At 36.8% G+C, this 25,686-nt stretch overlaps 1 long non-coding RNA gene across 1 annotated transcript; it reads left to right on the top strand.

The window, feature by feature from the left end:
* The first annotated feature begins 17,378 nt into the window (after positions 1–17,378).
* On the top strand, positions 17,379–25,101 carry LOC118355161 (uncharacterized). The gene is made up of 3 exons (XR_004817037.2): positions 17,379–17,749; positions 21,184–21,299; positions 24,920–25,101. It is a non-coding gene; the product is annotated as an uncharacterized LOC118355161 (long non-coding RNA).
* Positions 25,102–25,686: the final 585 nt, after the last annotated feature.

A 25,686-nucleotide genomic window follows, 5' to 3' on the forward strand; every position in this document is an offset into this window, starting at 1 on the left:
ACTTATTGTAGTTTTCTTCTTGTATTTTGTAGCTGGGATGTAGACATAGCCCAATTTGGCATATGCTACTGCAGTTAAGAGATGACGTCTTACTTCAACAGTCATTCTTTTTTACCATGGGAGTGCATTATATTTATAAACTTCCTAATTCTTTTGCCTTCCTTTCCTCTTAGCCTGAGCTTGAACTTCACCAATTAATCTAGAAGTCCTGAGCATATAATTTTATTTTATTATTTTATTTTTTAACTTAAATTCTAGTTAGTTTACCATACAGTGCAACATTGGTGTCTGGAGTAGAATTCAGTGACTCATCACCTACATACGACACCCAGTGCTCATCACACCAAGTGTCTGTTTTCTACCCTCTTCTCTCCATCAACCTTCAGGTTGTTCTCTGTCATTAAGAGTCTCCTAGCTTGTTTTCTTCTCTCCTTTTTTTTTCTTTTTCCCCTTCCCATATGTTCATCTGTTTTCTTTTAAATTTCACATATGAGTGAGGTCATATGATATTTGTCTTTCTTGGACTGACTTATTTCACTTAGCATAATATTCTCTAGCTCTATCCACATCATTGCAAATGGAAAGATTTCATTCTTTTTGATGGCTGAGTAATATTCCAGTGTGTATATGTATGTGTGATTATTGTTGATAATGCTGCTCTAAACATTCCCCTTCAAATCTGTGTTGTTGTATCCTTTGGGTAAATACGCAGTAGTATAATTGCTTAGGTTATAAGGTAGTTCTATTTTTAACTTTTTGAAGAACCTCAAAACTGTTCTTCAGAGTGGTTCCACCAGTTTGCATCTCCACTGACAGTGCAGGAAGATTCCTCCTTCCCCACATCCTTGTCAACACCCGTTGTTTCCTGTGTTGTTAATTTTAGCCCTTCTGAGAGGTATGAGGTGGTATCTTATCGTGGTTTTGATATGTATTTCCCAGGTGAGGAGTGATGTTGAGCATCTTTTCATGTGTCTGTTGGCCATCTGGATGTCTTCTTTAGAAAAGTAGATATTCATGTCTTCTGTCCATTTTTTAACTGGGTTGTTTATTTTTTGGGTGTTGAGTTTTATAAGTTCTTTATAGATTTTGGATACTAGCCCTTTATCAGATATGTTGTTTGCAAATATCTTCTCCCATTATGTAGGCTGCCTTTTAGTTTTGTTAATCATTTCCTTTGCTATACAGCTTTTTATCTTGATGAATTTCCAATAGTTCATTTTTGCTTTTGCTCCTCTTGCCTCCAGTGACGTGTCTAGTAAGCAGTTGCTGTGGCTGAGATCAGAGAGGTTTCTGCCTGTGTTCTCCAGGATTTTGATGGTTTCCTGTCTCATATTTAGGCCTTTTATCCATTTTGAATGTATTTTTGTGTATGGTGTAAGAAGGTGGTCCAGTTTCATTCTTCTGCGTGTTGTCCAGTTTTCCTGGCACCATTTGTTGAAGAAACATCCTTTATTCCATTGAATACTTTTTCATGCTTTGTTGGAGATTAGTTGACCAAACAGCTGTGAGTCCCTTTCTGGGTTCTCTATTGTATTTTATTAATCTATGTGTCTATTTCTGTGCCAGTACCATACTATCTTGATGGCCATAGCTTTGTAATATAGCTTTAAATCTGGAATTGCGATGATTCCAGTTTTGTTTTTCTTTTTCAGAATTGCTTTAGCTATTTGGGGTCTATTGTGGTTCCATAAAAATTTTAGGATTGTTTGTTCTAACTCTGAAAAATGCTGGTGGTATTTTGACAGGGATTGCATTAAATGTAGATTGCTTTGGATAGTATAGACATTTGACAATGCTTGTTCTTCCAATCCATGAGCATGGAAAGCTTTTCCATTTCTTTGTGTCCTCTTCAATTATACTTTCATTAGTGTTCTGTAGTTTTCATAATAAAGATCTTTTACCTCTTCAGTTACCTTATTGTTTTTGGTGCAATTGCAAATGGAATTGATTCCTTGATTTCTTTTTCTGCTTCATTATTGATATATAGAAATGGAGCATCATCATCTGCACATTGATTTTATAGCCTACAGCTTTGATGAATTCGTATATTAGTTCTGGCAATTTTTTGGTAGAGTCTTTTGGGTTTTCTACATAGAGTATCATGTTGTCCACAAATAGTGAGTGTTTGACTTCTTCTTTGCTGATTTGGATGCCTTTTATTTCTTTTTGTTGTCTGATTTCTGAGGCTCAGGCCTTCAGTACTATGTTAAATAGTGATGGTGAAAGTGGACATTCCTGTCTGTTACTGACCATAACAGTATCATCTTCATATTGAAGATGATATTAGCTGTGGGTCTTTCATATATAGCCTTTATGATGTTGAGGTATGTTCCATCTATCCTTACTTTGCTGAGGGTTTTTAGCAAGAAAGGATGCTGTATTTTCTCAAATGCTTTTTCTGCATCTATTGACAGGATCATATGGCTCTTATCCTTTCTTTTTTAATGAGGTGTATCACGTTGGTTGATTTACAAATATTCAGCCACACCTGCAGCCCAGGAATAAATCTGACTCGATGGTGGAATAATTCACTTAATGCAATGTTGAATTCAATTTGCTAGTATTCTACTGAGCATTTTTGCATCCGTGTTCATCAGGGATATTGGCCTAGAATTCCTCCTTTCAGTGAGATCTTTGTCTGGTTTTAGAATCAAGGTAATGCTGACCTTGTAGAATGAGTTTGGAAGTTTTCCCTCCATTTCTATTTTTTGGAACAGTTTGAGAATAGATATTAAACTCTTCTTTGAACGTCTGGTAGAATTTCCCTGGGAAGCCATCTGGCCCAGGACTTTTGTTTGTTGGAAGAGTTTTGATTACTGCTTTAATTTCTTTGCTGGCTATGGCTCTGTTCAAACTTTTTATTTCTTCCTGTTTCAGTTTTGGTAGTTTGTAGGTTTCTGGGAATTTGTCCATTTCTTCCAGGTTGCCCAGTTTGTTGGCATATAATTTTTCATAGTATTATAATTATTTGTATTTGTGTGTTGTTGGTTGTGATCTCTACTCTTTCTTTTTTTTTATAATTTATTTTTTATTGGTGTTCAATTTACTAACATACAGAATAACCCCCAGTGCCCACCACCCATTCACTCCCACCCCCCGCCCTCCTCCCCTTCTATCACCCCTAGTTCGTTTCCCAGAGTTAGCAGTCTTTACGTTCTGTCTCCCTTTCTGATATTTCCCACATATTTCTTCTCCCTTCCCTTATATTCCCTTTCACTATTATTTATATTCCCCAAATGAATGAGAACATATAATGTTTGTCCTTCTCCGACTGACTTACTTCACTCAGCATAATACCCTCCAGTTCCATCCACGTTGAAGCAAATGGTGGGTATTTGTCATTTCTAATAGCTGAGTAATAACATTACATTACCCCAAAGATACAGATGCAGTGAAACGCCGGGACACCTGCACCCCGATGTTTATAGCAGCAATGGCCACGATAGCCAAACTGTGGAAGGAGCCTCGGTGTCCAACGAAAGATGAATGGATCTCTACTCTTTCATTTGTGATTTTATCTATTCAGATCTTTCTCCTTTCTTTTTTTTAAATTTTTATTTATTTATGATAGTCACAGAGAGAGAGAGAGAGAGAGAGAGAAAGAGAGGCAGAGACATAGGCAGAGGGAGAAGCAGGCTCCATGCACCGGGAGCCTGACGCGGGATTCGATCCTGAGTCTCCAGGATCGCGCCCTGGGCCAAAGGCAGGCGCTAAACCACTGTGCCACCCAGGGATCCCTCTCCTTTCTTTTTGATAAGTCTGGCTAGGAGTTTATCAACTTCTTTATTTCTTTCAAAGAATCAGCTCCTAGTTTTGTTGATATGTTCTGATGTTTTTTTTTAATTGTATATCATTTCTGCTCTAAGCCTTATTATTTCCCTTCTTCTGCTGATTCTCAGCTTTATTTGCTATTCTTTCTCCAGCTCTTTTAATGTAAGGTTAGGTTGTATATTTGAGACTTTTCTTGCTTCTTAAGGTAGGTCTGTATTGCTTTCTACTTCTCTCTTAGGACTGCCTTTGCTGCATCAGAAAGATTTTAGACTGTTGTGTTTTTGCTTTCATGTGTTTCCATGTATTTAAAAAATTTATTCCTTGATTTCCTGGTTAACCCATTCATTCTTTAGTAGGATGTTATTTAACCTCAATGTATTTGTAGTCTTTCCAGTTTTTCTTTTTTTGTGGTTGACTTCAAGTTTCATAGCATTGTGGTCTGAAAATATGCATGGTATGATCTCGATCTTTTTGTACTTGTTAAGGGCTGATTTATTACCTAGTATGTGATCTATTCTGGAGAATGTTCCATGTGTACTCAAAAAGAATGTATATTCTGCTGCTGTAGGATGAAATGTTCTGAATATATCTGCTAAGTATATTTGGTCCAATGTGTCATTCAAAGTCATTGTTGCCTTGTAAATTTTCTGCTTAGATGATAATGTCTATTGATTTTAGTGAGGTCTTAAAGTCCCCCGCTATTATTGTATTATTATTAATGAGTTTCTTTATGTTTATTATTAATTGATTTATATATTTGGGTGCTCATAACTTGGGGGCGTAAGTATTTAGGATTGTTAGATCTTCTTATCACAGTCTTTATTTTAAAATCTAGCTTGTCTGATATGAGTATGGCAACTCCGTCTTTCTTTTGACATCCATTTAGCATGATAGTTCTCCATCCCCTCGCTTTCAATCTGCAGGTGTCTTTAGGTCTAAAATGAGTCTCTTATAGGTAGCATATAGATAGATCTTGTTTTTTTTTTTAACCCATTCTGATACCCTATATCTTTTGAATGGAGCATTTAGTCCATTTACATTCAGAGTGATTATTGAAAGATGTGAATTTAGTGTCATTGTGTTACCTGTAGAGTCCATGTTTCTGGTGATGATCTCTGATCCTTTCTAGTCTTTGTTGCCTTTGGTCTTTTTTTCTCCACCCAGAGAGCCCTCCTTAAAATTTCTTGCAGGGCTGGTTTAGTGGTCACAAACAGCTTTAGTTTTGGTTTGTCTGGGAAGCTCTATCTCTCCTGAGTGACAGCCTTGCGGGATAAAGAATTCTTGACTATTTTTCCCATTCAGCACATTGAATATTTCCCACCACTTCTTCTGGCCTACTAAATTTCTGTGGACAAATCTGCTGTAAAGCTGATTTGTTTTGCCTTGTAGGTTAAGGACTTCTTTTTTTTTTTTTGTCCTTGCTGCTTTCAGGATGCTTTCCTTGTCTATGTATTTTATGAATTTGATTATGATATGCCTTAGCAATTGTCAGCTTTTGACAAATTTAATGGGAGTTCTCTGTGCTTCTTGGAATTTGTGGTCTGTGACCTTTCCCAGATTAGGGAAGTTTTCAGCTATAATTTGTTCAAATAAACCTTCTGCCCCTTTTTCTTTTTCGGAGTCCTAGGATATGAATGTTATTATGTTTTAATAAGTCACTGAGTTCCCTACATCTGTCTTCATGATCCATTACTTTTCTTTCCCTCTTCTTTTCAGCTTCATTATTTTCCATAATTTTATCTTTTATATCACTGATTTGTTCCTCTGCTTTGCCCATTTTTATGGGCTCTACTTGGAATTGCATCTCAGTTACAGCATTTTCAATTTCAGCCTGACTAGATTTTAGTTCTTTTATCTCTGCAGTAAGGGATTCTCTAGTGTCTTCTGTGCTTTCTTTCAAGCCCAACTAGTATTCTTATAATTGTAGTTTTAAATTCTAGTTCAGACAATTTGCTTATACCTGTATTGATTAAATTCCTGGCCATGAGTTCTACCTCCTGTTCTTTCCTCTGGGGTGAATTTTGTCCAGAAAAGAAAAAAGAGAAACAATAACAACAACAACAAAACAAAACAAAAAACAAAGATACCCCCTCCCGTAGAAAAAAAGCAACAACAAAAAAACTAGATCCTGGGTGTGTTTTTGTTTGCTTTAAAAAGAATCTAGTTCCTCCCCACCCCCCAAAAAATAACAAATAAAATAAAAATAAAAAGTATATAGTATATCTGTAAATAAAAATATTAAAAATTTAAAAAAAGGAATTGAAAAAATAAAATAAATGAAAAAATAATAAAAAAATGAAAAATAAAAGTAAAAAGGAAGCTAGATACTATTTCTTTTAGAGCTGAAGCTTTGTGGCATTCTATGATTAGTGTACTTGGTGTAAGCCAGTTGTTTGTGCTGGTGTTCTGGGGGTGAGACCTGTTGCGCAGATTCTCAGGTGAACTTGCCCTAATTGAAATGCACCTTGAAGGTCAGGGGCCAGGGCTTGGTGTAAACAGCTCTGGCCTCCACTAGGTGGTGATGTTTTGCTCCCTGAAGGCTTTCAGTGCTGATGGGTGGGTGGTACTCTGCTCTCTAGCCCCATACTCTTCAGTGAGCCCTCACAGAAGAGCAATCAATTTCATGTGTTGGGGGTTTCCATTAGAACCCTGTGTTCACCCAGCCTATGTCTGAGGTTTTGTTTATTTGTTTTCTAAATCTTAGGCATGTGACTGAGTTTCAAAACTCCAAATTTTATGAATTCTGTGGTGCAGACCTGCACTGCTCCTCTGGGGCGGGGTCTCACCAAGCTTTTGGTGTTTTTCAGGCCAGTCCCAGGAAAGCAGTCACATGACCACATAGCAGTTTGCACTTTATGGCAACATAGAGCAGAAAGTCAGCACCAAGACTTGTTGTTCTCAGCTGGCTTCCTTGCTCCTATGCCTGGGAACAGTACTGTTCTTTTTGTGACCCAAGTGATCCTCAGACCATGCTGTGACACCTGGTATTCCACCCTGCTTCAGCACCTGAGCACATTTAAGCCAGCCATGTGCCCCATGGGACTGCTTTCTAGAAGCTCAGATTTTGCACTTTGCTGCTTATAATACTTTGTGGTAGTCTCCATAAGCAGGCTCCATCCCTGCTGCAATGTCCACAGCTATATCACCCCCAAGTCAACTTCAGCACCTCCTACCTTTCAAAAGGTGGTCACTTTTCTACTTGTGGACTTGCAGTTTTTGTTCTCTCAGACTTCCCATTGATTTCTTGGGTATTCAGAATGATTTGATAACTATCTAACCGTGTTGAGGTGCGAGATAAACTTAGGGTCTCCTTACTCTTCCACCATCTTAACTCCTCCCTAATGAGAATATAATTTTAAAGGTAATTTGTTGTACACACATGCTTTTAAAAAATGATTAGCAGACAGACTTTAAGATTTTGTTCTGTTTAAGAAAAAGCTTATTAAAGTTATCTTAATCCTATTTTAGTGTTTCTGCCAAACTGTAAAAGTTGGAAGTTGGTATTATGCTGTGATTGACCTTGTTACTTTTTTTTAATTTTTTAAAATTTAATTATGATAGTCATCACAGAGAGAGAGAGAGAGAGAGAGAGAGAGGCAGAGACATAGGCAGAGGGAGAAGCAGGCTCCATGCAGGGAGCCTGACGTGGGATTCAATCCTGGGTCTCTAGGATCGCACCCTGGGCCAAAGATAGGCGCTAAACCACTGCGCCACCCAGGGATCCCACTGACCTTGTTAAAGAAGGTGGTAGATGTATACTGTAGAAATTCCGTAGACTTTTTTTTTTTTTTTTAAAGATTTACTTATTTATTTTAGAGAGAGAAAGAGAACAAGTGGGGAGGAACAGAGTGAGAGGGACATGCAGACTCTGCACTGAGCATGGAACCTGACATGGGGTTTGATCCCATAACCCTGAGATCACTACCCCAGTGGAAACCAAGAGTTGGAGGCTCAACCGACTGAGCCATTCTGACACCCCTTCCTTAGACTTTTATAAGGTGTTTTGTTTCATCAAAACAAGGCTAAGGATTTTTATAAACTTATGCAGAATGCCTTTGGTTCAAAGGCATGATTATGTTGTTGGAATATTTATGTAGCTCACAATACTGATTGGTATTTTATTAATTTGGAAGTAACATTCTCCAACTCCATATTGATGACTAATTTTAGCATCACAACTTTAATCATTGGGTCTTTGTAGAGGATCTTGTAATCATTGGGTCCATATATAAACATATTCTACATGTAGTTATAGTAAAAATAGCTATTTTATATTCTACTTATAGTAATATCTTAGATGCATATAATTTAATATGAGGCAGAATGTATTGTGATTTGATAAAAACATGGTATTTAGCATCTGAAAGATTGTATTTGCTTATAATTTTGCCACTTATGTAAGTCATTTAAATTTGCTGAATCTCTCTAAAATGAAGATAATAAAATCAAACTCACGTGGAGATTAAATGAAATTATATATAGTAAAATACCAGTATAATGCCTGGAAGTGATAGATGCTCACAACAGGTTTTTATTTTTTTATGTTAAAATTTAAATGAAGAGTCAATCCCATTTACAATTGCACCCAAAAGCATAAGATACCTAGGAATAAACCTAACCAAAGAGGTAAAGGATCTATACCCTAAAAACTACAGAACAGTTCTAAAAAAAATTGAGGAAGACATAAAGAGATGGAAAAATATTCCATGCTCATGGATTGGAAGAATTAATATTGTGAAAATGTCAATGCTACCTAGGGCAATTTACACATTTAATGCAATTCCTATCAAAATACCATGGACTTTCTTCAGAGAGTTGGAACAAATCATCTTAAGATTTGTGTGGAATCAGAAAAGACCCTAAATAGCCAGGGGAATATTGAAAAAGAAAACCAGAGCCGGGGGCATCACAATGCCAGATTTCAGGTTGTACTACAAAGCTGTGATCATCAAGATAGTGTGGTACTGGCACAAAAATAGACACATAGATCAATAGAACTGAATAGAGAACCCAGAAATGGGCCCTCAACTCTATGGTCAACTAATATTCGACAAAGCAGGAAAAACTATCCACTGGATAAAGGACAGTCTCTTCAATAAATGGTGCTCGGAAAACTGGACATCCACATGCAGAAGAATGAAACTGGACTATTCTCTTACACCATACACAAAGATAAACTCAACATGGATGAAAGATCTAAATGTGAGACAAGAATACATGAAAATCCTAGAGGAGAACACAGGCAACACCCTTTTTGAACTTGGCCACAGCAACTTCTTGCAAGATACATCTATGAAGGCAAGGGAAACAAAATGAATTATTGGGACTTCATCAAGATCAAAAGCTTCTGCACAGCAAAAGAAACAGTCAACAAAACTAAAAGACAACCTACAGAATGGAAGACGATATTTGCAAATGACCTATCAGATAAAGGGCTAGTATCCAGAACCTATAAAGAATTTATTAAACTCAACAGCAAAGAAGCAAGCAATCCAATCATGAAATGGGCAAAAGATATGAACAGAAATTTCACAGGGGAAGACAGACATGGCCAACAAGCACATGAGAAAATGCTCCGCATCACTGGCCATCAGGGAAATACAAATAAAAACCTTGATGAGATCCCACTTCACACCAATGAGAAGGGTGAAAATTAATAAGACAGGAAACAACAAATGTTGGAGAGGATGTGGAGAAAGGGGAACCCTCTTGCACTGTTGGTGGGAATGTGAACTGGTACAGCCACTCTGGAAAACTGTGTGGAGTTTCCTCAAGGAGTTAAAAATAGAGCTGCCCTACGACCCAGCAACTGCACTGCTGGGGATTTACCCCAAAGATACAGATGCAGTGAAATGGCAGGACACCTGCACCCCAATGTTTATAGCAGCAATGTCCACAATAGCTACACTGTGGAAGGAGGCTCGGTGTCCATCGAAAGATGAATGGATAAAGAAGCTGTGGTCTGTGTATACAGTGGAATATTCCTCAGCCATTAGAAACGACAAATACCCACCATTTGCTTCAACATGGATGGAACTGGAGGGTATTATGCTGAATGAAGTAAGTCAATCGGAGAAGGACAAACATTATAGGGTTTCATTCATTTGGGGAATATAAAAAATAGTGAAAGGGATCATAGGGGAAAGGAGAGACAATGAGTGGGAAATATCAGTGAGGGAGACAGAACATGAGAGACTCCTAACTCTGGGAAACGAACAAGGGATAGTGGAAGGGGAGGTGGGCGGGGGTTGGGGTGACTGGGTGACGGGCACTGAGGGGGGGCACTTGATGGGATGAACACTGGGTGTTATGCTATATGTTGGCAAATTGAACTCCAATAAAAAAATATATACAAAAAATAAAATAAAATAAAATTTAAATGAGATATTTATTGGGACCTATGAATTCCTGGCAAGGAATTTTACATTTAATTTTTTTTAGTTTAAAATATAACATAGAGGAACTAAAGAGGCATAATCTAGATAGCCTAGAATTACCATACAGTTTTAGTGCCCAGGCTAGCATTTGTGTTTATAATTATATTTATGCTAAATGAAGTTCAAGTCACATTATGGCACAGTATAAGAATGAGGAATCCAAAATATAAATATTCTGTTTTGAGGATATAGTGGAAGAAATTATAAGAAGATTTATTTACACTCAATTTTAAAATGCTATTTTCTGATTTTTTAAAAAATAGTCTGATGTCAGAAGTAGGACTCTTTTTAGCAACATTTGCAAAAGTTGAAAACTAACATCAAATAGTATTTTCTCATTCTCAAACTCCATTAATAATCAGATAACCACTTATCATATTTTAATAAAACAAAATGGTAACTTTATAATCAAATAAGATGTATTTACAATATTAACTGATCCTTCGTTAAAACTTCATTTGTACTATTCTGTATAATTTACATATATGAATATTTTGAAAATTATGAATATAATTTTGCCTTGTTGAAGGCATTCTTCTGATTAGGAGTAGATTCAAATCTGTTACAAAGGATTATAAAGAAAAAGAATTAGGTAATAGTTAGTTGCTACTCTCAAGGAAATTATAATTTTGCATCAGAACGGTGCCGGTGCAGACTACAGTAGTACCTTGAAGAAAGGACATCTGAATTTCTTCAGCTTATTTTTTAGCATGCCATCTGCGAGGCCATGCCATTTTATAAAAGGGAGGTCTCGTGAGAAAGGAGAGAGAGGGAAACTTACTTTTTTCCTGAGAAGAAAGAGCTGGGTAGGAAAACAAGAGATGCAACATGCATTCTGATTTCTAAAGTCAGGGAGGATGTTGTTTAAATAAATGAGGGCAACTTAGTGGGTGGGTGCTTTTGCATTCACTTTGCATTTGGGAGTGTGGGAGGTGTTTGTCGTGAATGACACTTGGTAGCAACAAGGGATAGTCATGTCAAAATAGACTTGCTGGCAGAGTCTGTTCGGGAAGGGGGATGCACTGGGACTTTATGCTTCCCATACCACACTTGGACACTGTGTGTGCAAAGGACTGGTGTTTCTGGTGGGGAATCTTGACAGAGACATCAGGGGCAGCCATAGTGGGGTAAGGGAACTTTGTAATGAGGACAGTGGAACACACAACTTAGTATGTGACCAGGAGAAAACTGAAGTTAAAGTCAGACCCCATTGGGGTTTATGGAAGTAGCTAAGGTCAGCCAGGACATTCCTCTGGAATTTGTCCAAGCCTGGAGAGAGAACAGAATGCCAATTGCGAACTTGGCAGCATGTCAGCAGGATGTCCAGTCACCGGAAGAGGTTGAAGAAAATACAGGGGTACTACATGAATAAGGAGGGCTGGGCTCCCATAATCAATGCCAAAATATCATATACACCTCTTTTCTCCTAAATCCAGATATGGCAGTAGGGAAAAACTTGGGGGTAGAGGAGAGAAGAGAGGCTATCTGACTGATGAGCATTTTTAACCCTAAGAGGTAGAGTCCAGTACCGGAAAGGACTGTCTGAGTCATTGGATCATACTAAGCTTTAAACTGGATTGGACTTCTGGTTAACTTTTTTCTGCTAAACAGAGATTAGTGATGTGATGTTGGTGGATCTTATATGGAAGATCAGATCCCACAAAGTGAATGAATTAGTCTTTTCTAAGAACACGAGCATTGTAGTGAGAGTTAAATTTGTAACTGTGATATAATTGCCATCACAGAGACATGCAGAGTATTGAAGAGCAAAGATGTTTGTGACAGACCTGGATTCAAATTTAAGCTTTGGCACTTAGTGGTCATGTGTCTGTGGCCAGGCTACTCATCCATTCTAAGCCTGACTGCCCTCATCTTTAGAATGAATGATTATGGGGGATCCCTGGGTGGCTCAGTGGTTTAGTGCCTGCTTTTGGCCCAGGACATGATCCTGGAATCCTGGGATCGAGTCCCACATCAGGTTCCAGGCATGGAGCCTGCTTCTCCCTCCCTCTGCCTGCGTCTCTGCCTCTCTCTCTCTCTCTCATGAATAACTAAATAATTTCTTTAAAAAAATAGAATGAATGATTATGAAAATTACATGAGAGAATGTTCAGAAAGTGTGAAAAGCTTATCATAATGTCTGGCACATAGCACACATTTAAGAGTCAATAGTTAATGGATCTGTATGTCTGCGAAGACACTGAACACTTGATTTGAAAATTCAGAGACCTAGATTTCATTTTGATTTACTCTATCCTATGGCAGTTTCCTTAGGGTAGCTTATATAATCTTTCTGCTACTTATTAGACATTTGACCCTGAATAAGACACAAGGTTTTTTTTGTCTCTCAGTTTTCTCATCTATAAATATGAGTTACATTTTTCTTTACCATGCATGCCACAGTTTTGCTATGAGAATGAACTGAGCCAACGGGTGTAACATGCTTAGAACATTGTATGACCAAATGTTCACAAACTTTTGGCTAACATTATTGTCATCATTTTGAAGCTTTTTCAATGACTTCTATGTGCAGGATCACCTGTTTTGCTGTTGATGTGCAGAGTGAGCTGACTTTGAGTAAAGAGTATTAGATGTGGAAACATTCTATAATTTCCTCATGAACCATCTACTTTAATCTATTTTAAACATCTATTATGCAGACAGCTAGAAAATATAAAAACATTTTTTGCTAATCCCTTTTAAACAGCCTTATTAAAGTATAATTAATGTCAATAAACCAAACGTAAAGTATACAATTGAGAAGTTTTGACATATGTATACATTTATAAAATCATCACTACCATTAATATAATTCACATATTCATCACCCACAAAAGTTTCTTTGTCCTCCTTTACATCCCTGTACATTGTTCCCTGTCCTCCTACAATTACTAATGTGCTTTTTCTATTAATTACTTTAACATTTGCTAGAATTTTATATAAAAGAGTATGCACTGTTATGTCTTTCTTCTTTCACTTAACATGATTATTTTTCTCTTCACCCCTGTTGTAGCATGGATTGCAGGGTATATACATGATTAACTCTAAGAAGTTGCCTGGGGTGCCAAAGTATGTGCCGTTTTACTTTCCTATCAGCAGTGTATGATAATTCCAGTTCCTCTACATTCTTGCCAATGTGTGGTATGGTCAGTATTTTAATTCTAGCCACTTGAACTGGTATTTATGTTTCTGTTTTCATATTTATAATCTTACCAGTCCTCAAAATTACTATGTAGTTGTAACTCATTGTGGTTTTTAATTTCCATTTCCTTAATAACTAATGATGTTAAGTATCCTTTCACAGTTTATTTGCCATTCATATATCTTCTTTGGTGAAGTGTCTGTTAAAAATTATTTCCTATTTTTGGATTGAAGATCTAAATGTGAGACCTAAAACCATAAAAATCCTAGAAGAGAAGACAGGCAGAAGAGAAGTTGCTGTTGGCTGTAGCAACTTTCTTCTACATATATCTCCTGAGGCAAAGGAAATAAAAGCCAAAGTAAACTGTTGGGACTGCATCAAAATAAAAAGCTGCTGCGGAGTGAAGGGAACAATCAGCAAAACTGAAAGGTAACCTATGGGATTGGAGAAGATATTTGCAAGTGACATCTTCAATAAAGGAATAGTATCCAAAATATATAAAGAACTAATATAATTCAAGACCCCCCCAATTGACCCAATTAAAAAATGGGCAGAAGATATGAACATTTCTCCAAAGAAGACATACACATGGCCAATAGACACATGAAAAGATGTTCACCATCACTTACTAACAGGGAAATGCAAATCAAAACTACAATGAGAGATCACCTCACGCCTGTCATAATGGCTAAAATCTACAGCATAAGAAATAACAGGTGTTGGTGAGGATGTGGAGAAAAAAGAATCCTTGTGCACTACTGGTGAGAATGCAAACTGGTATAGCCCTTTGAAACACAGTTTTGAGGTGCTTTAAAAAAATAAAAATAGAAGTACCCTATGATCCAGCAATTGCAGTACTAGCTAATTATCCATAAAATACAAAAGTACTAATTCAAAGAGATAACTGCATCCCGATGTTTATAGCAGCATTATTTACAATGGCCAGGTGTCCATTGATTGATAAATGGATAAAGAATGGCTATATGTGTGTGTGTGTATATATATATGTATAAATACATATATATACCTATATATATATATAATGGAATACTATTCAGTCATAAAAAGAATGAAATCTTGCCATTTGCAATGACATTGATGGAGCTAGAGAAGGATGTGCTAAGTGAAATCAGTCAAAGAAAGGGAAATACCATATGTTTTCACTCATATGTGGAATTTCAGAAAAAAACCCCAAATGAGCAAAGGAATAAAAAAGAGAGAGACAAATCAAGAAACAGACTCTTAGTTATAGAGAACAAATAGATGGTTACCAGATGGGAGGTGAGTTGCAGGGGATGGGTTAAATAGGTGATAGGGGTTAAGGAGTGCACTTGTGAAGTGCGACGAGCACTGGGGTTGTATGGAAGCGTTGAATCACTATATTATACACTTGAAACTAATATAATACTCTATGTTAACTCACTGGAATTAAAATAAAAATTAAAATTTTTTTCTCATTTTAAAAATTGTCTGTTTTGTTATTGTTACTGACTTTTGAGAATCTTTTATATGTTCTAAATACAAATGTTTTATTTGATATATAATTTGTAACTATTTTTGCCCGGTCTGGTTAGTTTTATCAATTTTGCACATTTTCTCAAAGAATAGCTTTTGGGTTCATTAATTTTCTCTATTATATATTTATATTGTATTTTATTCATTTCTGCTCATATGTATTATTTTTATTCATTTGAATCTACTTAAATATTACAGTTTTGTGCCCTACGTTTGAATTAAAAAAAATCCAGTGGACCTACAGAATACCCAGGTGTTATTATTATTTTTAAATTTCATTTATTTATTCATGAGAGACAGAGAGAGAGAGAGAGAGAGAGAGAGAGAGAGAGGTAGAGACACAGGCAGAGGGAGAAGCAGGCTCCATGCAGGGAGCCTGATGTGGAACTCGATCCCAGGACCCGAAGGCAGGCGCTAAACCACTGAGCCACCCCAGGGGTCCCCCCCACAGAGGATTATTATTATTAATAATTATCAATAATTTTAAATCTTTTACTTTCAAGTATTTTACAGATTAATTTATTAAAATATCATAGATACTGTTTCATTTGAAATGATGTTATTATTGGTGTTGAACTGAACTTAGTTTACCCATGTTACAAGACTGTTTCCCCTCCTCTTCATGTACTGTTAATTAGCCTCTAGTTTATTGCCAGCCTTGTAGTATTACATTTCAGTTCCCATTCTTAAATACCTAGATCAGAAATTTTGCTGTTCTGTTATATCCGGAAGAGTGTCTGTGCTTACTTGCTAACCTTTGGTTTTCCCATGCAAAGTTTAGCTCACATTGACATTTTTTAGTGTGACAAAAGAAAGCAAGTATTGCTCTGACATGTGCTTTCTACTAAATAAGGCATATCTGGGCATTAGAAAAAGAAATTTAAAAGCCATCTATATTGTGAAGCACGGAAATGATACGTTAGTGGGGTGGTCTTCATCATTTAAGTAAGTAGTAGAGGTTAACTTATCTGACTTCTACATTATATTGATCTTTTCTCCCCTGGGAGGAGCTGTGTTGATTTTTAGTGGTTGTTATACTTGAGGTGGGGAGCCTGTGGAGAGAAGGAGAGGGTGAATGAAAATGAGACCATAAAGACTAAATAACTAATTACCGCATACATGGGGCTGACAAGCTGTATGATACACAAATCTTTGTTCTCAACCAAAGTGCTTCATTTATAATGGAGATTACGGTAAGAACAAAATGAAGTTGTCTAAAGGAAAATGATGTCTCAGGAGTCTTTATACTGGTTTGGCCACAAGTTAATAATGTGGCCAGCACTTAATAGTGAATTGCAAGACTGCATTATCTTTTAACAGATGCCACTCATGTGCAGTCCAAACAGGTCAATTACTAGCAAATCTCTGATGATCTCAGCACACCAAGATAGAGCCAAAGAAAATGTCCAGATGCATAGACACATGAGAGCTGAAATAGGGTACAAACCAATTTACAGAATTGGAAGTTAACCCTTAGAGGAATAAAACCAGCCTACTACATATTCATTTCTATCTTATTAATTATTTATGTAGGATGTGAGCTTGCACTTGAAGCAAAATTTTACAAACCAATAAGTGTACATATTTAAAATTCCCTTTTCCTACAGGAAATGATATATTCTTAAGAGGGAGGGAGGGACAAAAAGGTATAAATATTTGACTTCTCCCCTTCTCTTTATATTCATTGTTATTGGCAACTATGGTTAAGTTAACACTACAAGTTTCTGGACAAGCCCAACAATCCTGTAGTAAACACAGTAAGAGTCTATTCATCTCTCATAAATGTGTATGTCTAAGTCTCATTAATATTAATGCCACTGCATACAAGCATTGAGGCGATAATAGACTTCCATTAAAATCCATTTGTATTCATGAGTTTTTTTTAAAAGGTTACTCTTCAATCATTTCTTCTAAAAATGTGAGTCAATGATCTTCTTCACTTCAAAGATATTTCAAATATAGCTGACTAAATACAATAAGAACCCAATTAAAGTTTATTGCAACAAATTTCCATGGAAAACTTGACAGTAAATGACTCATTTTTCTCTCTCTAAAATCCCTTTCATTTGCTGTATTAATTTGTATATATAGTACATTAACCAGAAGGCATCAGATGATTCCTGTTTTCTGCTTCTGTTAGTCTTTGTAATCTGAATTGGACAGATTGACAGCTGGCAATTTGCCTATAACTAAGTCCATCAACTGAACTTCTAACACTGGTAAAGCCAACTCAAGCCAGATACTCCATATTGTTAATTATAGAAGACGTCTTAGTATTCTGGAAATCATACAGGAATGATAGAACACTGAAGATAGAACCTTTGATAAATCTCATGATTAGAAAGTAAGCATTCTATTTGTTAAGGAATTTATCCTTGTGCTAGTCACAACTGATTCCATAGAAACACCAGTACTGAAAAAGAGGGTTATGAGAAGGGACAGCCAGTAGAAGCAGACAGTTTATATTTTAAGGAGGAGCAAGGCAGTGGGGATGGAGAAAGGAGGACGGATGATAGCTAAGCTTGCTCTTATAGTTCCCTTGATAAATCTCTTTTGGATTTTCTTATTAAAGTAATACTTTATATTTTTAGAGAACAACCTACCATACTTGCAGAACCCAAGTTAAAAGGAAGTTCAAACATTCTGAAAGCAGAGCACATTAAATGAATGAGGGAGCCTATTTTTCAATAATTCTTTCTCATCAAAAGAACTAAATTGAAACATTCAATTCACGGAAATATTAATTTTTTTTTCCTTGGGCAGCACAGAGCTGAGCTTTGATTAGGGAAACAAGTATAAGTGAGATAGTCTGAGTCCTCAGAGATTTGTAATCTACATAAACCACTGTTGCTGAGACCATGCCCAAACCACGCCAAACTGCAAGGTGTGTTCCCTGCAACTATAATTTATAGCTTAAGTTGAGTAGCTTTGATGAGGCTAAAATAAAATGCCTGGGAATACATTTGACCAAGGAGGTAAAAGACCTGTACACTGAAAACTATAAAGTATTGATAAGGGGTAGCCCTGGTGGCGCAGCAGTTTAGTGCCGCCTGCAGCCCAGGGCCTGATCCTGGAAACCTGAGATCCAGTCCGAAGTCAGGCTCCCTGCATGGGGCCTGCTTCTCCATCTGCCTGTGTCTCTGCCTGTCTCTCTCTCTGTGTCTCTATGAATAAATAAATTAAAAAAAATAAAGTATTGATAAAAGAAATTGAAGAAGACACAGATGGAAAGATATATCATGCTCATGGATTAGAAGAGTTAGTATTGTTGAAGTGCATTGTTACTCAAAGCAATCTATAGATCCAGTGGAATCTCTGTCAAAAAACCGATGGGATTTCTCACAGAAATAGAACAAAGAAAATTAAAATTTGTATGGAATGACAAAGGACCCCCAATAACTAAAGTAATCTCCAGGGGGGAAAAATAACAAGAAAAAAATCTGAAAACCAAAATAAAAAAAAAAAAAGCTGGAGGCTTCACACTCCCTGATTTCACACTCTATTACAAAGCTATAGTTATCAAAACAGAATGGTATTGGTATAAGAACAGATACACCAATCAATGGAACAGAATTGAGAGCCCAGAAATAAACCCATACTTACACGATCAATTAACCTACAGCAAAAGAGACAAGAATATACAAGGGGGAAAGGACAGTGTCTTCCATAAATGGTTCTGGGAAAACTGAGCAAGCAGATGAAATTACACTACTGTCTTATACCATACACAAAAATTGACTCAACATGTATGAAAGACTCAAATGTAAGACCTGAAACCACAAAATTCCTAGAAAAAAAAACCATAGGAGATGAGCTCCCTAAAATAAGCCTTGCACCTGAAAAGAGTTTTGCACCTGAAAAAGGCAAGGAAAGCAAAAATACATAAATGGGATCACATCAAACTGAAAAACTTCTGCACAGCAAAGGAAACAATCAATAAAACTAAAAGGCAACCTACCGAATGGGAGAAAATATTTGCAAATCATGTATCTGTTAAAGGGTTGGTATCCAAAACATATAAAGAACTCCTATAACTCAGTAGCATTAAAATAAACCCCACCAAACCATCTGATTAAAAAATGGGCAGAGGAATTAATTAAGCATTTTTTTCCAAAGAAGACACAGAGGCACATGAAAAGATGTTCAACATCAGTAATCATCAAGGAAATACAAATCAGACTCACAGTGAGATACTACCTCAGACCTGCTAGAATGGCTATTATTAAAAAGACAAGAAATAACAAGTGTTGGCGAAGATGTGGAGAAAAGGGGACTCTCATGCACTGTTAGTAGGAATGTAAATTCGTGTAGCAATTATTGAAAATAGTATGGATGTTCCTCAAAAAATTAAGAAGAGAAATACCATATAATCTAGCAGTTTCACTTCTGGGTATATATCTAAAGGAAACAAATGCAAATTTGGAAGGATATATGCACCCCCCTAGGTTCATTGTGGCATTATGTACAATAGCCAAGATGTGGAAACCACCTAAGGATCCATGGATGACTGAATGGATAATGGAAAACATGCACATGCACACACACACAGGCCCAGAATCTCACAATGGAATAGTACTCAGCCATAAAAATGAAGGAAATCTTGCCATTTACAACAATATGGATGGATCTTGAGGGAATTATGCTAAGTCAGAGAAAGACAAATACTGTATGGGTTTACTTATATATGGAATCTAAAACAAATAACTAAGACAAAACTCATAGATACAACAACAGAAGAGTGTTTACTAGAGGGAAGGGGGATTGTTAGTGGGAGAGAGAGGTGAAAGAGGTCAAGAGGTATAAATTTCCAGTTGTAAAATAAGTCATGGGGATATGATATGCAGCATAGCGACTCTAGTCAACAATATTGTAGTGCATACTTAAAAATTGCCAAGGGAATAAATTCTAAAAATTCTCCTCACAGAAAAAAAAATTAATTTTGCGTGGTATGGATGGTAACTAGACTTATGGTAATCATTTCAGAGTTTATACAAATATTGAATCATTATTCTGTACACCTGAAGCTAATATAATGTTATATGTCCATTATTCTTCAGTAAAAAGAATAAAAAACAAAAAAGCATATGAAGTTTATTGTCAAGGGAAAGATTTAGATCATTGTAAAAACCATTCACAAGTAAAATAGTGTCTTAAATAAAACCAAAACAAAACAATACAAATCCAAATATTTTGTAAAATAAGTGTAATTTTTTTTGCAAGCTCTGTAGTAAATTATGGTCTAATAGTCTAATAGCAATTTTAGTTTGAATATTTAATACATAATAAACATATTCTCCAGAAGAAGTATATCTTTGGTTTTTTATTACGCATAACATTTTTTATTCTTTTTGAGAAGTGTGTGAGAAGATTTATCATCAATACATAATATTTTTCTACTTTAAAAAAATTCTTTACCAAATGCAAAAATGGATCAAGAAAATGTATTGGATGTTGCCTTATGTAATATAAAGAGCATACTATAGTATAAAGAACACTGGGCTTTTGGGTCTTATTTGTCTCTGCTACTAGAAAATTCGCTATCAAAGAGTCTCTTCCTCTTATATGAGCTTTAGTTTTCTCATCTATAAAATCCAAATGTGTAGTGTAGAGTGTTGCTACTCAGCGTGTTTTGTGGACCAGCAGCACTGGCATCACCTGGGAGCTTGTTAGAAATGTAGATTCTTTGCTCCCATCCTGGGTCTATTGAATCAGAATTTGTATTTTAATAAAATCCCCAGGTAATTCATATGCTCATTATAGGATGAGAGACCCTGGAAGAGCTTGAATATTGTTACAGTTCTAATATGTGAAAATATATAAATCAGGGATGTGACATTTTACATAGAAGAATCCATATATTTTAAAGTGATGGAGAGTGTTCTAAAAGATACAGCAGGAATTTGGCATCGTATAGATGTAAATTGCTCCCAGGACAACCAGTTATTCCCTGTATGATCTTGGTAACTTACTTAATTTTTATTTTTTCTTGTACAAAATGAGGATAGTAATATCTATTTCACTGGGATGATGTATTAAATGAAACAAGACTGTGGAGTATAAATGGAGTTCAGTAAGTGTTAGTTTTTCATTCATTTTTCTCCCTGCCATCCCTCGCCGTACCAATCCCCAACTTGAGTTAGCCACAAAGAGGTCAAGATGAATAAATTAAACTCTGTTGGAAAGTCCATCAATAACATGTTCATCTTTCCAATCTCAGTTGAGCAGTGCTGGCTAATTTTCTATTCTTTAAAGTTGCCATTCCAAACCTTTCTCCCTGTTTTCACATACAGAACATCACCTCTTTCTGTCATATTTCAGGCTTCTATGAGGTCGGCTCTGTGATCTACAGTGGAGCAGAGGGGAGGCAGAGTGATGTAAAGACCTGAAACTATAGTTACCTTCATGGACAGAAAAATGGAATATCAACCTCAAACGTGTGTATACCATCCCATCAAATTCAGGCAAATAGCGAGCGGGCATCTCAGGGTGGGGAGACATGTTGGAGACAGGGGAAAATTATATCATGGTGCTCAAAATTGAGAATTCATGATCTTGCCACAGAACAGGGACCAGGTCTCTTTGTTTCATTGATAGAAACCCAATGCCTGGGATTTAACATGTACCCAACAAATAAATTTCTAGATGAGTTAATCAAGACAAAACTGAAGAGCAGACCAGCTAATAGGAAAAGCTGAAAGTAGGTAAGGTTTGTTCTTGGGTAATAAGACCCAGAGGATATGGAAGAGGAGCCGGGAAAAAACCAAGGCAGTGCCTAGAGCTGGTAAAGGTGCAGGGTCCTAGCCAAGACACCAAAAGCAAAGATGAAGGCAGAAAAGATGGAAATGAGATCTTTGGCCTCAGGCCCAGGAAGGACAAAGGTGCCAAGTATCAAAATCTGGCTTCACATCAGTAGAAGGTCAGTGGCAGGAAGCATTTGGATGTTTCCAAGAAGGCCGTAAAGACAGAGGAAGCACTTATAGACTAAAAGGAACTGCCCTGGTGGGACTTGGGATTTGTTTTAGTTAGGTGCAGTAAGACCTGCAAACAGAGGAGTCCTGAAGTCATTGTCATGAAGGAAGAGGTTTAACTGTCTCGCTTCCATTCCACCAGGAGTCAAGGAGCGCCTCACACTGAGAAGGGGAATTAGAAAGACTTTTTAGCTTTGTTAACCACAGACACACATTTCTCCCAAATAATTAACTTCTTGTTCCAACAACGGTGAATACTTAATTCTTTTCCCACTAGTTTAAACTGTTGCCTTTGTCACATAGGAAGCATTGATATGTTATTTGGGCCATTAGTTCTTAGGGTTTTTGGCTGCAGATGTTTTTGCCCTCTTAACATTATTTAAGAATCTCGAAGAACTTTGGTTTATGTGAGTTATATCTATTGATATTTATAATATTAGTAATTAGAACTAAGAACTATTTAAAATATTTTTAATTCATTAAGAGTAATAATAAAGCTATTCCATATTAATATACATAACATTTTAATGAAAAATAACTGCTTTCCTGTAAAAAAAAAGTAGTGAGAAAGAAGATGGCATTGTTTCACCGTCTTTGCAAATCGCTTGCTTAGTGTCTGGCTTCATAGAAGAGAGCTGAATTGTCATATCTGCTTTTTCAGCCAATCTGTTGTGATGACTTATTCTCCTTGAGGAAAATGAAAAAAAAATCTAGTCTTAATGTAGATGTGTAGTTGGGAAAGACAGGACCTTGTAGACCTCTAAGAGGGTCACATAATAAGAACTATTGAGCTTTCTATTTTCTATTTAACTACCTCCTGAACTATTATCTTGTTGTTTTAATTTAGTGTATGTTTACAATATGTTTAACATTCTAGTCTAAAATTTCCTTTTTCCTCCAAAGTTTTGTGCCTTTCACACATTTTTTTTCAGTTAAACTTCAAAATAATTTTATTAGATTTAAAAGCCATTCTGTCAGAATTTTAATTGGATTTATATTATTTATAAAGGGCTTTGGAGAGAATCGACATCTTCACAACATAGATGTTCCTCTTCGATATTACCCCAACAGCTGAGAAAGTGGGGAAAGTTTTTTGACTCATTAATGGAATAGGGTTAATACAGTGTTATCTACCTTCAGCATAAAGTAGTGAAATTCCACATCTCTGGATTAAAACCTTATGAGGATAATGAGAGTCATTCATCCTAGTGACTATTTTCCTGGTATAACATCAAATGGTAACGGGTTCTTTCAGCCTATCGAATCTGGTTATTTGTTTCTTTCTAAACTTCCTCAAAGTGTTGTCTTCATTCTTATGGTCAGAATTTGAGGGGGCTCATTTGAAACTTGCAAAATATAAAGCTTCCAAACCAACGATAGTGTGCTATATAGAAATGGATCTTTTTTTTTTTTTAAAGATTTTATTTATTCACTCATGAGAGACACAGAGAGAGAGGGACACAGGCAGAGGGAGAAGCAGGCTCCATGTAGGGACCCCAATGTGACCCCGGGGTCACGCCCTGAGCAGAAGGCAGAGGCTCAACCATTGAGCCACCCAGGCATCTCAAGGAAGGGATCTTAAGTGGGAAGCAATACCCGGAGATTCTGGATTCTAATCTTAGCTGTAACTATCATTCCCTGTGGATTTGGCTTTCACCTTGATCTCTCTGATGTTTCATTTTGCCATTTCCAAAATAGGAAAACTGAAACCCATCCTCCTTATTTCAGAGGATTGAGAGGCAAGTAAACTGTAGTGATATGCTTTGTTAAGTTATTATAAAATGCATGATGTTATGTAATGCTGGAATAGTAGAGTTGTAGAGCCAGGACAGGACCACAGAGATGAACTACTCCACCAGTCCTTGGGGCCCTATGTGTTTCCCAAAGCCATGGCTTGGAATTAGGGGCCCGAGTAGGAAGAGAAGTGAAAGGGTGGGGGACTCTGCCCATTTTGCTGTGTTAGATTTATGTTTATGTTTTTTTTTTTTATGCCTTAATGTTTTTTTTTTTCCTCTCCCCTCAAAGGAAAGATGCAGGATGCCCAGATGGCTCAGTGGTTGAGCATCTGCTTTTGTCTCAGGTCATGACCCTGGGGTCCTGGGATCGAGTCCCACATCGGGCTCCCCACAGGGAGCCTGCTTCTCCCTCTGCCTGTGTCTCTGCCTCTCTCTCTGTCTCTCATGTATAAATCAATAAAATCTTAAAAAAAAAAAGAGAGAGAGAGAGAGAGAGACGCTGCTTTCAAACATTTAGAAACCTCTAGTTCTAGTACAGACTGTCATTTTTACAGATATAAAAACTTCAAATAAACCGAGAGTTCTATTCTCACTTCCCCAGCTTGATAATAGTGGTTTTACACCAGAAGCATGATCTGATGTGAACTATGTGATACACACTCAATTTGTTTAACCTTCAACTTAAAATCTATGTAAAATTTAGTTATCTGGGCAGCCCAGGTGGCTCAGCGGTTTAGCACCGGGGCCTGATCCTAGAGACCCGGGATCGAGTCCCACATCAGGCTCCCAGCATGGAGCCTGCTTTTCCCTCTGCCTGTGTCTCTGCCTCTCTCTCTCTCTTTCTCTCTGTGTGTCTCTCATGAATGGATAGATAGAATCTTTGAAAAAAAAATTAGTTATCTTTGGCTTTCAGTCTGGAAAACTGATTTTCCATTGAGTGGTAGCCGAGTATAGACATACTCTTTGTAAACAATTTTTTAAAAAAGATTTTTATTTATTTATTCATGAGAGACAGAGAGAGAGAGAGAGAGAGAGAGAGGCAGAGACAGGCAGAGGGAGAAGCAGGCTCTGATGCGGTACTCGATCCCGGGACTCCAGGATCAAGCCCTGGGCCAAAGGCAGGCGCTAAACCACTTAGCCACCCAGCGATCCCCTAGACATACTCTTTGTAAATAAGGTCAAGTTTAGACACACAATATAGATGCTGTTTAGTCTGTCAAAACTATCTTCATCTTAGAACTAAATAATATTTATACACAATAATTCATAAATGCTCATTACATGAAAACAGAAAACTTATCTACTTAGAGAAAATAAAAATCTATTTAAATGAGTTGTATCTTACTATAGGGCATAAAGGAAAATTCACTGGAAAGAGGAAATATCAGATGCTTCCATTGAAGTCTCACCCAACTCCTGGAAAAGTGTCAGTCAATCTTCTGTGCATCATGTCTGTCTGACACCAAATATTCAGGTTCTCTACATATCAAGGTATTAGCACAGAGGTAAGAAGTTTAGGTGAATATTTTTGATTTGCTCTGATTTTTCTTTAGATAATCTGCTCTATGGGCACAGATGAGTGAATGATTATTATTGGATCAAATTTGTTGAACTAAAAGAACTGCATAGTAAGTTATTTTTCTATCATTTATTGATTTTATGGCACAATACAATTTAAACCAGAATATTATATGTACTCTGGATTGCAGGAAGACAAAGGTGGCTTCTTCTTGGGGACAGAGGTAGCGTGTAGCCACTGTCTGGCTCGTTCCTTTTGGGATGATGTTGAGCACATAAGAGCAATGGGCCAAGAGCAGATATGCCTGTCCTGCAGAAGCATCTTTCATCACAGGGAGCTTTTAGAGGCATAGTCGAGTGTATAAGACCCTGTTTCCTTGTCACACTATGGGACAATTCCTGGTTCTCTGGCAGGGCTGGGTATTAGACTATAGGAGAGGAATTCTCGCTCTGGGGCTAAGGGTCTTTCCAGCTTCTTGATATCGGAGGGTCTGGCCCTTCCTCCTGTGCAATCAGGAACTAGGATACTATAACATATAAAGGAAATTGTTTTATTTTGATGATTTAAGTAAAATATTTACAGTTTCTTAATATTCTGT

The sequence above is a fragment of the Canis lupus genome, chromosome 7, assembly GCF_003254725.2.
Source record: "Canis lupus dingo isolate Sandy chromosome 7, ASM325472v2, whole genome shotgun sequence".
NCBI lineage: Eukaryota > Metazoa > Chordata > Mammalia > Carnivora > Canidae > Canis > Canis lupus.